A 12,909-nucleotide genomic window follows, 5' to 3' on the forward strand; every position below is an offset into this window, starting at 1 on the left:
CTTCCCCCTTATGCTTTGATCAATTGAAAACAGGCTTTAACAACTCATCCTCCAGGATGGCTAAAACATGAGGAAGCCTGCTCCACCCCAAAGGAAACACCCCCACAATTATTCAATTAGACAGACCATATAGGTCCTCCTCTGCCATAGTCCCTCAGTTTTAGTGTGTTTCCTACACCTGAAGGACACCCTCTGAGGCAGTATAGTACCTGTCTCCTACGTTTTCTTTTCAGGCCTCCTTCCCCCTCCAGCGGACAGAACTGCGTGTTGAGCTCTTCTCGCTTGTGGTGTAGCAGAGAGAGCTCGTGAGTCCATGGGTGGCGGCGGCACGGATGGAGGTCTGATGCTGGCCGTGGCTGCGGGCAGAGTGAGTCTCCTTAGGCGAACGCGCGAGATCTCGCGAGACTTTAACTGTGCACAGAGGGAGGAGGCAGCGTGATGACGTACGGCTGATTCCGCATAAGGCGGAAGTTATTCAGCGTTCCCGGCGCCATTACATGCCGGTCAGTGCTTGCAGAGGAAGGCATGGAGCAGTCAGACGCCTTACCCTCTGAGCCCAGCGGACCTCCGGACGCTACCACACAAGCGGCAGGACAGGTGAGAGTGGACAGACTGGGGTTTTGGGAAGACATTGCCAAAAATCTTTCCACAGAGAAAACTGCTGTATTTTCTGTGGGGGTCGCTGGGCAAGGTTTATCCTATATTTTCCTGTGTAATCTGCATGTAAGATTTAGCTATCACAGGGCTTATAGGAATATTGTTCTCCATTGTGTTTTTACGGACTTCCTCTTCAATACCTGAGGACCCTGGCCAACCTCAGAAGTCTGTTGACAAGTCCAGGCGCTGCAAATATTGTAATATAAAAATGCCAAAATCTTGGACTAAATCAGTGTGAAAAATGTATAAAGTCTTCATCTACCCCTAAACCTCCAGACCCTTCGGTAGTTATGATGAACTTTATGGAATCCATGCGCAAGGAATTTTCCTCCACATTTAAGAAATTTAGATCAGTCATGTCTTCTCCGGCTCAGTGGGCTGTACCTCAATTAACCCCACCCTTGGTGCCGACTCTACCTGTTCCGTCAGGTGTTCAGCTCTCTCCCGCTCCTCCTCTAGACATTCCGGCTAATCTGGGGGGGGGGGGGAAACCCATCGGTCCCCATCGGTCCCCAACCCTCAGGATTTTGCGGTTTCTTCTTCCGCTGACTCCTTAGAGGAGGGGGAAGAGAGGAGTGGGCCTGATTCTGACCCAGAAGACGTTCCAAAAAAATTATCCAAATACCTTTTTAACGCTGAGGAAACGTCAGTTACTTAAAGCAGTTTATGAGGCGGAACAACTGGCAGAGCCAGTAGCCTCCTCATCTGCAAGAGATGATATATATTCTGGGTTGGAGAGTTCAGAAGGTAGAACCTTTCCGGCAGGGCTGTGGAGTCGGGCAATTTTGGGTGCCTGGAGTCGGAGTTGGGAAAAAATGCACCGACTCCTAATTTGTAACTGTAATTAAAATAGAAAATATGATAAAATGTTCTATTTCTCAGATAATAGTCATTAAAAATAATGTATACAGTAATAGCTGTGCTTAGTCCACAAAAATGAAATAAACCAATCAAAATTAGTTACTTGTGCTGCTTCAATAAAGCAGTCCCCGTATTTTTAAGGTGAGATACACATATCTGATTGTGACTGTATATATGATGTGTACACAGGGATCCCTTATATATACGAAATAACATTATGCTGTAAGTATAAAGCCTGATGTGTAGCTGTGTCACTAATAGAGATGGTCAACGAGATGGAAATAATTCTGCATTGATGCTGATTTATGCAAATGTATGCACTCCCTTTGCTGATGAAATCAAATAATTTGATATGTTAAAATTTGGTTTGGTGACTACAAATTAAAGGGTAATTGAGACGGACGAAAAGTAAAGTTTTATACATACCTGGGGCTTCCTCCAGCCCCCTTCAGGCTAGCCCGACAGGCTCAAGTACCTGGACTCATAGCAGAAGATCCAGGTGGTGGAGAAGGACAACGAGGGACTGATTATCCTGAAGGCGGCTGGAGGAAGCCCCAGGTATGTATAAAACTTTAATTTCATCTCTCTCAGGTTTACTTTGTTACACAGTAGTACTATACTCTACATATGCACTCCCCACAGAGCTGCAGGGAATCCACTGAGAATGCTGTGCACATTGAATACAGAGGTGTTGTCTGTTTACAATCTCCTCATTCCCCTGCAGAGTACCTGCACATCATTCTTACATGTACCCACACTTACATTGCCTAGGGCCTGATAGATGTTCTTTGTTCTGGTTTGTACCTTTTACAAGTACTCTTACCAAGGACTAGTTTTAGTCTAAAGGGAATAAATATAGTAGTCTACATATCCTTCTCACTTCAGTTGTCTTGTAAAATTCCTAAGCGTTGGCAGTTAAGAGACGAATTTCATGTTACATACTTTTAATCAACAAAATTGTAATATGCAAATTAGAGGAGTTGGAGTCGAGGAGTCGGTGGAATCCTAAACTGAGGAGTCGGAGTCAGTGGATTTTTGGACTGACTCCACACCCCTGCTTTCCGGTCCATCCAGCTATTTAAAAAATTATATTATCGCAGTGGGAGGACCCGGAAAAAAGGCTGTATATTCCCAGGTCTTTTAAACGCAGATTTCCCTTTAAAGAGGAAGATATCGCCTTATGGGAGAAATGTCCCAGACTGGATGCTGCTTTATCGCAGTATTCTAAGAATACTGATTTGTCTTTTGAGGACGCAGGGGTCCTGAAAAACCCTATGGACAGAAAAGCTGAAAATTTATTAAAAAGGGCATGGGAATCTATTTCCTTCTCTTTTAAGCCGGCAATCTCAGCTATTTGTCTATCCCGCAACTTAAATAAGTGGCTAGCAGGGCTTAATAAACATTTAGTGGATGGTACGCCTCATGCTACTATCCTAGAATCTTTTCCGGTGATTGCACGATCGGTGGCGTTCCTAGCGGACGCTGCTACTGAATCCCTAAAATCAGCAGCCAGAGCTCTAGCATTAATCAATACAGCTAGACGGGCCCTATGGCTAAATATATGGGAAGGTGACATAGTCTCTAAACAAAAACTATGTGCAATGAAGTTTGAGGGAGATCTATTATTTGGCAAAGGATTAGAAGATATCCTGGAGAGATCTTCTGGTAAAGGCAAAAAGTTTCCAGACAAGAGAAAGAAACAGCCTTTTCGTAAAAACTTTCAAGGCAAAGGACAGTTTAACCAGAGGGAGGCGAAATCGCAGCCCCAGAAAAAGAGATGGACATATAACTCCTCAAAATCAAAAACTCCCTTTCTCTTTAAAGGGATACTGTAGGGGGGTCGGGGGAAAATGAGCTGAACTTACCCGGGGCTTCTAATGGTCCCCCGCAGACATCCTGTGCCCGCGCAGCCGCTCACCGATGCTCCGGCCCCGCCTCCGGTTCACTTCTGGAATTTCTGACTTTAAAGTCAGAGAACCACTGCGCCTGCGTTGCCGTGTCCTCGATCCCGCTTATGTCATCAAGAGCGCACAGCGCAGGCCCAGTATGGTCTGTGTCTGCGCAGTACACTCCTGGTGACATCAGCGGGAGCAAGGACACGGCAACGCAGGCGCAGTGGTTTTCTGACTTTAAAGTCAGAAATTCCAGAAGTGAACCGGAGGCGGGGCCGGAGCATTGGGGAGTGGCTGCGCCAACACAGGATGTCTGCGGGGGACCATTAGAAGCCCCGGGTAAGTTCAGCTCATTTTCCCCCGACGCCCTACAGTATCCCTTTAACAAACCAGCCACCTCAAATCCAAGAGAAAATAAGTGACATTGAACAGGTCGGGGGGAGACTCCTATCATTCAGCCACGTGTGGACAAATATTACCACAAACGAGTTTATTTTGGACCTGCTGAAAACGGGTTACAAAATCGAATTCTCCTCCCGTCCTCCCCAAAACTTTGTCCTTACGGGTCTATCCAAGGACCGGGAAAAAGCATCTGCTCTGCTAGACTCAATAAGTACACTCCTGCAGCAGAATGTGATTACCCGGGTTCCGGCTACCCAATACAGAAGGGGGTTTTACTCCAGAATTTTCATGATACGCAAACCTTCCGGCAAATACAGAATGATTTTAAATCTCAAACAATTGAATCCGTTCATTCAGGAAAGAAGTTCCGAATGGAGAACATCTTTTCAATAAGGAATCTGATCCCAAAAGAAGCCTTTATGGCGACTTTAGATATCCAGGATGCATATCTACATGTACCGATACACCCGGCATATCAACGCTACCTGAGATTTGCGGTAAGAGTGGGGGATACAATCCACCACTACCAGTACCGAGCCCTTCCCTTTGGGATCTCTTCGGCTCCTCGCATATTTACGAAAATTATGGCAGAAATGACATCTTTTTTGCATCTGCAGAAGATCCAAATAATTCCATATTTGGACGATCTGCTAATGATAGCAGACTCCACGCAGACTCTTTTAAGCCATATAGATCTAACAATCCATTATCTCTCCCAGCTGGGTTGGCTTGTGAATTACGACAAGTCAATGTTGATCCCAACCCAGAAAGTGAAGTTTTTGGGTGGATTGAATAAACGAAATTTTTCTGTTACCGGAAGACAAGCAATTAAGCCTGATTCTCAGAGTACGCGACTTCAGAGCACAGCGAAGAGTATCCCTGAGGGAGACTCTTTCTTTGTTAGGCTTGATGACTTCAACGATCCCGGGGGTAGTCTGGGCACAATTTCATTCCCGCATTCTTCAGGAATGGTTCCTAACAGTTTGGGACAAATCCAGGGGGAGTCTGGATCAGTCCTATTCGCTTCCACCCTGTGTGATCTCATCCCTCCTTTGGTGGGAGGAGGTTACGAACCTCAATCAGGGTCGCTTATGGAATCCGCCAGTTCAGAAGAGGATATATACGGACGCCAGTCTAGATGGCTGGGGAGCCCATCTAGAGCATGTCCAAGCTCAGGGACAATGGACTCCAGATATTCAAGTCAAATCTTCCAACTTCAGGGAGCTCCTGGCAGTAAAATTGGCGCTGCTCAGATTTCTCCCGACCATACAAAATTGCCATGTAACCGTGTTATCAGACAATATGGTAACCGTATCTTACATTCAAAAGCAAGGAGGGACGAGGTCAAAAGATCTAAGGGATTTAGCGCTACAAATTTTACAGATAGCAGAAATAAATCTGCAAACGATCTCGGCGGTGCATATAAAGGGCTCTCTAAATATTTTAGCAGATCGACTAAGCAGAGAGCCATGCACGGAAGCGGAATGGTCTCTCAACAAACAGGTATTCGACCTGATAGTAACTCAGTGGGGACAGCCGACAGTGGATCTGTTCGCGTCACCACAGAACGCAAAAGTCAAAACGTTCTTTTCACTTCATCCTTCGTCCAACCTTGCACACCTGGATGCTCTAGCGGTACCATGGCTGAAGGACCTTCTATATGCATTTCCTCCCTTCAACTTGATAGCGAAAGCCCTGTGGAAAATAGAGCGGGAGTCAGCTCTAGTAATTTTTGTGGCCCCCTACTGGCCGAGGAGAGTATGGTTTTCGAAAATACTTCAACTCTCTATACAGGGACCTTTGTTTCTACCTCCCAGGGTGGACATTTTGTCTCAAGCCGAGACTTTGCACCCGAACCCTCCGAAATTTGCCCTTGCGGCCTGGCTCTTGAAGGGGAATCTCTGAAGTTAAGAGGATTCTCCAAAAGAGTTATTTCTACGTTAGTCAATTGCCGTAAGTTGACGACACGTAAAATTTATTGTAAAGTTTGGAGGGTATTTGCTTCTTGGAAGAAAAGAAAAAGCATAAAAGAAACTACAATACCGAGTATCTTGGAATTTTTACAAGATGGTGTTGAACTAGGACTAGCCACTAGCACATTAAGAGTCCAGGTTGCGGCTCTATCCTTTTTTCTTAATTTCAAATTAGCCAAGGAACAGGCAGTTATTGATTTTCTAAAAGCAGTATCCAGATCGAGACCAATCCCGTCAAAATTATTTCCTCCCTGGGACTTAAGTTTGGTTTTGAATTATTTAACTGAGTCTCCTTTTGAGCCCCTCACCTCAATTTCGATAAAATGGCTAACTCTAAAGGCGGCTTTCTTAGTCGCCATAACGTCGGCACGTAGGGTTGGGGACATTCAGGCCCTTTCAATAAAGGACCCATACATGACTGTTTCCCGATAGAATAGTCTTTAGAACAGATCCTCCGTACCTCCCTAAAGTATCTTTGGCCTTTCATAGATCTCAAGATATTATTATTCCATCCTTTTGTGATCCTCCTTCCAATGAAAAAGAGGGAAAATTTAACAAGTTGGATGTCAGGAGAATTCTACTGTCCTATCTGGAAGCCTCAAAGCCTTTCAGAAGATCTAATCACTTGTTTGTAGCTTTCGCAGGGTCAAGGAAAGGGTTACAAGTTTCAAAAAGTACTATAGCGAGGTGGATTAGAGAGGTTATCACCTTAGCCTATGCCAAGGCAGGACAGTCTATTCCCCAAGCTGTGAATGCACATTCTACCAGATCCCTGGCTACCTCCTGGGCTGAAAGATCAGGGGCCTCTTTAGAACAGATCTGTAAAGCGGCAACCTGGTCTAGTCATCAGACTTTTGTGAAGCATTATAGAGTCGACCTACTATCAGCTCAAAACTTATCTTTTGGGAGAAAAGTTCTACAAAACCTCATCCCTCCCTAAGGTAACTTTATTAGACTTCTCGTTGGTCTCTCATGTTTTAGCCATCCTACCGCTAGAACTTACCGGTAGCGATTATTTCAACGAATCCTCCAGGGTGGCTACCTTAGTTCCCTCCCTATCTTGGGAGATATTAGATTAATTATTATGCATACATATGGTAGTATTGTTCTTACTTTATGGGGTCCTCCTAGGTTGTATTCTATATTTACTGAGGGACTATGGCAGAGGAGGACCTATATGGTCTGTCTAATTGAATAATTGTGGGGGTGTTTCCTTTGGGGTGGAGCAGGCTTCCTCTCATGTTTTAGCCATCCTGGAGGATTCGTTGAAATACCGCTACCGGTAAGTTCTAACAGGGTTTTCTGCGTTTAAAAATTATTGTGAATATTGTGGAGTAAGAAGTTTATTTTCACAGCTATTGTAACACTGACAAGCTGTGTTCCCTGGGATCTTTTCTTGGTAAAGAAAACATCCCCTTTCCATCCTCCTCCTCACCTTCCCCCATTGTCCTTGCAGCTAAAAGAGCTGGGGCATGCTAGAAATTGGGAATCACAACTGTGAGCGTTTTTTATAGCAATTTTTGCAGTGTTTTCTGGAGCAATATCTGGTGATCTTGAAGCTGTTTTGGCAGTAGTGATTTATATAGCGTTTGCAATTTCCATTAGTGCAAGGCTTTATGGGAACAGCAAGTGGTTTGGGGTAGTTAAGGTGCTGCAAAATTGATTTGTTCAGCAATTGAAAAGCGGTTTTGCAGTGATCCTATACTTTGTATTGAAGCGCAAACACTCTAAAAAGGCTGCATGCACTGTAGCTTTTATGTGGGAGTTAGTTTAGTTTTGGGGACCCAGTAGGAAACCTCACGGGGAACAGTTCTCCACTCACAGTACACTCTTACAGCACAAAAGTTATGATTGGACAAATAGTATGGACATAGTTTACAACAACCTATATTGGAAACCTAGAAGTTCAAGAAGGCGCTGACCACCCAATCACGTTAGCAAAATTCCCTATGAGGTTTCTTGCTGGGTCTACTTAAGTAGACTAGCACCTTAATTGTACAATCATATAGTCCAGATTGTGGACAACTGTTAAGCTTTCATTAGTACTAGATAGAGGTGTTATAGAATCCCCTCTAGGTTTTGTTTTCTAGATAATGTGCTGTGATCTCCCATGCCTTATTTTGCTTCCTTTCTGGAGGCTTTATAGCCGTGGTCCTCAAACTAAGGCCCGCGGGCCGAATGTGGCCCCCTAAGGCTTTCTTACCGGCCCCCCACACAGAAAATGTATTGCTTATAAATGCAGTCAGCTACATCTTTAAATATTGGTGGTCCACATATGGAATAGCAGTGCAGCACCCCCCATCCACATGGAAGCCAGAAAGCAGAAATTTTGCTGGTTTCCAATCAAATTCCACATCAGGTGACACTGCTGTCCAATTGGCTTGCAGATTGTCACCTGGGTATGCTTCACTGTCTGGTCCGCAAAGACTTCTACATCATTTTATGTTTACTCCGGCCCACCAGCGGTCTGAAGTATGTTGACCCGGCCCTCAACCCAAAATGTTTGGGGACCCCTGCTTTATAGAGAAGCATCATGTGTACTATGTAGTCTGACAAAAGGGCACTTGTATGTTTAGGCATGGCCAAGGTCTATAGATATTGGTATGTGGCTGAGACTTTCCATGTGTAATGATCTGCTCTGCTGTCTGCACAGGCAGACAGCTTTTTGACCATCTTGTAGGTCTGAGTGCTACAGGTCTCTGGAAAGGAGACCTGTCTTCACTTTGCAACTTGCTGAGCTCCTGCTCTGGTGAGGAATTTGCATCCACTTGGCATGTAAATTGCTTAGCTGCTTCCTTTGATGGCTTGCAGTATAAATGCCATTTCCTCCCAGAATCCCTTGCTGGTCATGATGGTTTGTTCCTGATAACTTACCTGGAGTCTCAGCCTTTGCTAATTGTTTGCTAAGAGTATCTTAGAGTAATTCCTTGGGAGTGCACTAGCATTCCTTCTAGCGTAGTCAGGTTGTATTATCTGTTTGCCTTGTACTGTCTATCTGTTGCGATTGTCTTGTCGCCAGCGGTGGTCGACAGGAAATCGTTCTGTCTGTTTGGATCGCATTCGCCCTAGCGGTAGTGGTGGTGGTTTCTTCTGTACTCGGTCTGGGAGTGTAGGCCAGAGCTGCTGTTGCTACTGGTAGCTCCTTCTGTCTGTCTTGTCTGGCACGAACGCTTGCTGTAGGCTCGTGAGGTAACCGTTTAGCAAGCGTTCACATTCTCTATTCGTTTTTCGTGTTACATTGGTTAGTTAGGGTTGGCGTGCTTTGTCTCTGTTGTGCTTTTCGTGCGGAGACTGCGCCATTAGCGTGCTTTGTCGCTGTTGTGCTTTTCGCGCGGTTAACACGCTTAGCGAGTGCGTTATTTTCCTTGGCATTCTGATCATTGTTATTGCTGTGTCTTTCTTGCTACACTTGTGCTCTGTTTTTATTCGGTATTGTGTCACTGTTGGCAATCGCCACTCTTGCGATTGCGTTCCCACTTGATTTCCGTTGTTGTGTGTTCACCGTCGCCGGGGGGGCGACTAGATTGGTGGACACACATACATTCTGTCGCTGTGCTCTCTCTCTGAGGGCTATCTTGCCCTGCATTGTTGCAATTCGTACAATTCCCAACTGGCATCTGTGGCAGTGCAGAGGGGTTGTTCCTCTGCACTCCACAGCTCCATCTGCCGGTGGGAATTTCCCTCTACCAGTGCATTGCACCAAGCTGGGTTCTGCCATTTTATATGCTTGTGGGGGATTTCCGTAGTGTCGGCGCGCATCCTGTGCACTGACCACGGAGATAATTCCGCAATAGTTACACCATGCTTCAGATGGACATACAACTTTGGCAGTTGGTTTTGCAGAAAACCTTGGCTTGGTAAGATGTGACAAATTGCCGATGAAGAGTTTTATACTTTCCCACAAAAATAATTGTCTGCCACCATCCTTTGGAAAGAGTAGTAACACCCCCAACACAGCACCTATCCCCATTTAACAATTTCTATATAGCAATCCACAGCAAATCTCCGACATCAATCTAATTAAAAATTTAAGGGCATAAAATTAAACTTGCTGGGGGGGTTGCCTTGGCCTTTGGCCCTTGACCAGCAAATCTTCTTCATCCCTCTCATCATATTCCAGTCCACATCAAATTTTATATTCCGTTATACCACCTCAGACTAGAAAACCACCTTCTCATTTCCCATATGTTGGTGCCAAGCAAACTTCATATAATTTGACAATAGATTGTACAGTTAGCCAGGAGACCCCCTTAGATATCGGGAGCCAAGAACCCCCCCTTTGATAGTTTAGGTAGCCATGAATTCCCCTTAGATGTGTTGCTTGGAATCCCCCTTACAATAGTATAGGTGATACATAGCAGGTGAGTAGTCAGTGTTCTCCCCAGAAATTTGTTCCCAGCCAGGTGGCATGAAAATTAGCCAGATGGGTCTGGACGGGAAAATACAGGGCTGGTGTTTTCTATAAGGTGCAAACTAGCCAATTGCTCAGTGCCCCAGAGCCGGCTCACTGGCTCCCAGGTCTCCCCGCAATTGATAATGTTTTCCTAGGACACCTGCAGAATGTGATTGCTGGGTGTTAATGGGTGGGATAAATTATGCTGGATGCTTCTGGGTGGAGGTGAAATTAGGCTGTGTGCTAGGCCTGAAAGATAAATCGAATTTAAATCGAAATCACCAAGCTCACAATTTTGAAATTGTCAAAGTGGCAATTTCTGCTATTACGTTATTTCCACATGGGGGAAGTTTGATGGTGGGAGTTTGAAGAAACTGCTTCAAACTTCCCCCAAGTTTCAGCGCGTGTAGCCCGCAGCATCGGCGGTGTTGGACATACCTTCTGACAGGAGTCGCACGCTTTCCATCCTATCTCGCTGTCTGCCAGCACTTGTGCATGGCATAGTTCCTGGTTCCTGTCACATGACATACAGGAAGTATGTCATGCATTAGAGCCTGCAGGAGGTGAAGTGGATAGACGGGCATCGCTGGACTTGTGCTGGAAGGTATGCCCAGGACAGCTGCAGCTTGGGGGACAGAGGGAGCACAGAGAGAGACCCAGAGGGGGACAGAGAGGCACAGAGGGGAACAAAGCTGGATTTGAAGGAGATCGTAAATTGAATCAATCGTGATTTGGGATAGAAATCGCTCAATTCAATTTTTTCCTAAAATCGTTCGTGCCTACTCTGTGCTGAGTGGCTGCATGCTTGGTGTGGATACTTTTAGGTAAATGCTGGTAGCAGGGGATGTGACACGCACTCATGCACACACCTTACCTTATCTACTTCACCTAGAAATAACTAAATTGGGTAAACTCTGTTACCTCTTAGTAAGGGCCTGTTTCCACTACACGCAGATTGGATGCAGAAAAACTGACTTCAATTAATATCTATGGAAAAATCGTGTTTAGTGGAAACAGGCCCATAGTCATTCATTGGAGTCAGTTTGTCTGCATCCAATCTGCGTGTAGTGGAAACAGGCCCTAACAGTTTAGAGTCCCCTGTACACATACTTTCAGTGCTATCCAGGAAGGAGCAAACCTGATCTGGCTAGTTTAACTACTTCTTGTCCGGGGACAGTATATCTACGGCCACAAGACTTCACCTAAAGTTTCAGGGGCATAGATATAGGTACCGCTGCCCGTTAGTTCACAGATCAGTGAATGGGAACAGAGTTCCCATTCACTGATCAAAGTGTCTGTGAGCACTGACATCAATAAGATGCCGGTGGTAATTGATAAAAGTGAAATTAAAGCATACGCATTACTTCCTGTAACACATGTATGCAGAACACCGTAAACATTAGGAATAAAGTTGGAGGGACCTAGTGGCCAAAGAGTAAAATTACACCTACGTACATGCCATTAAAAAAAATAATACATAAAATACCCTATTAATGAATCCCTTAACTCCCATCCTATAGTTACCCAAAACAAAACTTTTTTTTTTTTAATTAAAAAAAAACACATAACTAGTTACCTTAAGGACTAAACTATTTTTGTCATGAGTGTCTATTACTGTTTTTGCAAATAAGAGCTTGTAATTAGTGACGGACGCAAAACTGAAAAAATACACCTTAATTTCCAAATAAAATATTGTCGCCATACATTGCATTGGGGACATAATTTAAAATGTGTAATAACTAGGACAAATGGGCAAATAAAATACATGGGTTTTAATTACAGTAGCATGTATTATATTAAACAAGGACTTGTACTGCCTACAGCGGATACTACTACCAATTACTGAATCTGAAAGAGCCTAAGTGCTTTGAGTCCTATGGGAGAAAAAAGCGCTATAGAAATGTCATTGTTTAAAACTATTCCTGTTAAAATGCTTTTAAAATAAAATCTTAGCAAAATGTCCACCGAGTGAAATCACAACTGAATGGTCTATATCTTGTTTTGCCACCACCAAGGATAAGTAGTGATAAAATTATTGGCAAATGAAATGGAGGAGCGCTGACATGTGAAAATTGCTCTGGTCCAAAGGGGGGAAAACAAACACTTAGTGGTGAAGTAAGAAATAAGCCAGCGGTAATTGCAGACATAATTGTTACTGATTTAGGCAGGAATGGGTCAGGCTGAGCAATTGTCAGCTTACATAGGGGGACACTGGGGGAACAGAGTACCATGGAATGACAGGGAGGGACCAGGAGGACTTTAGGGGGTTGGAAAAGCCCCAGGTAAGTAACTGGCTACTTTCAATTTCACTTAACATTCTGTTTACAGCAGTGTTCACATTAATCCATGTGAAGTCCACACGTGATTATTCCACATTTTTACATTTTGTATGATTCAGTATTTTTTTTTTTTTTTTTTTTTTTAAACATGCAAATAGCAGAGATGCAGACGCTGTCTTCTGCACTTCTTACAGATGCTGCCTGTTCTGCTGTATTGTCAGTACGGCTTCTGATGTGTGGCAGGTGACATGTTTGGGAGCCTACAGAGGATGCCGCAGAAAAGGCAGGAGCTCTAAGAAATGAAGACCCTGTCTGGAGCTCTGGTATGTTTGGGCTGTGTGTTAACACCCTTCCCATGCTTCTTCTTCTTCTTCTTCCTCTTCCTTTTTTACACAGACACCCCCCCCCCCCCCCCATAAACAAAATACTCCTGTATTGATCCGCCTCTGCAG

General features: G+C 44.5%; 1 protein-coding gene across 10 annotated transcripts in view; it reads left to right on the forward strand.

Moving 5' to 3' along the window:
* The window catches only part of ELAVL2 (ELAV like RNA binding protein 2), a 197,939-nt gene that overhangs the window by 51,645 nt on the left and 133,385 nt on the right, over positions 1 to 12,909 (forward strand). The window contains exon 1 of one of the 10 annotated variants that reach the window (XM_068234544.1): positions 12,720 to 12,780. The exons of the other annotated variants lie outside the window; for them this stretch is intronic. The gene's annotated coding sequence lies outside the window, so the exon portion shown is untranslated. Of the gene's footprint in view, positions 1 to 12,719; positions 12,781 to 12,909 lie in introns of those variants that run through there. 10 annotated transcript variants of the gene reach the window in all.

This window comes from Hyperolius riggenbachi, chromosome 1 (genome assembly GCF_040937935.1).
Source record: "Hyperolius riggenbachi isolate aHypRig1 chromosome 1, aHypRig1.pri, whole genome shotgun sequence".
Lineage (NCBI taxonomy): Eukaryota > Metazoa > Chordata > Amphibia > Anura > Hyperoliidae > Hyperolius > Hyperolius riggenbachi.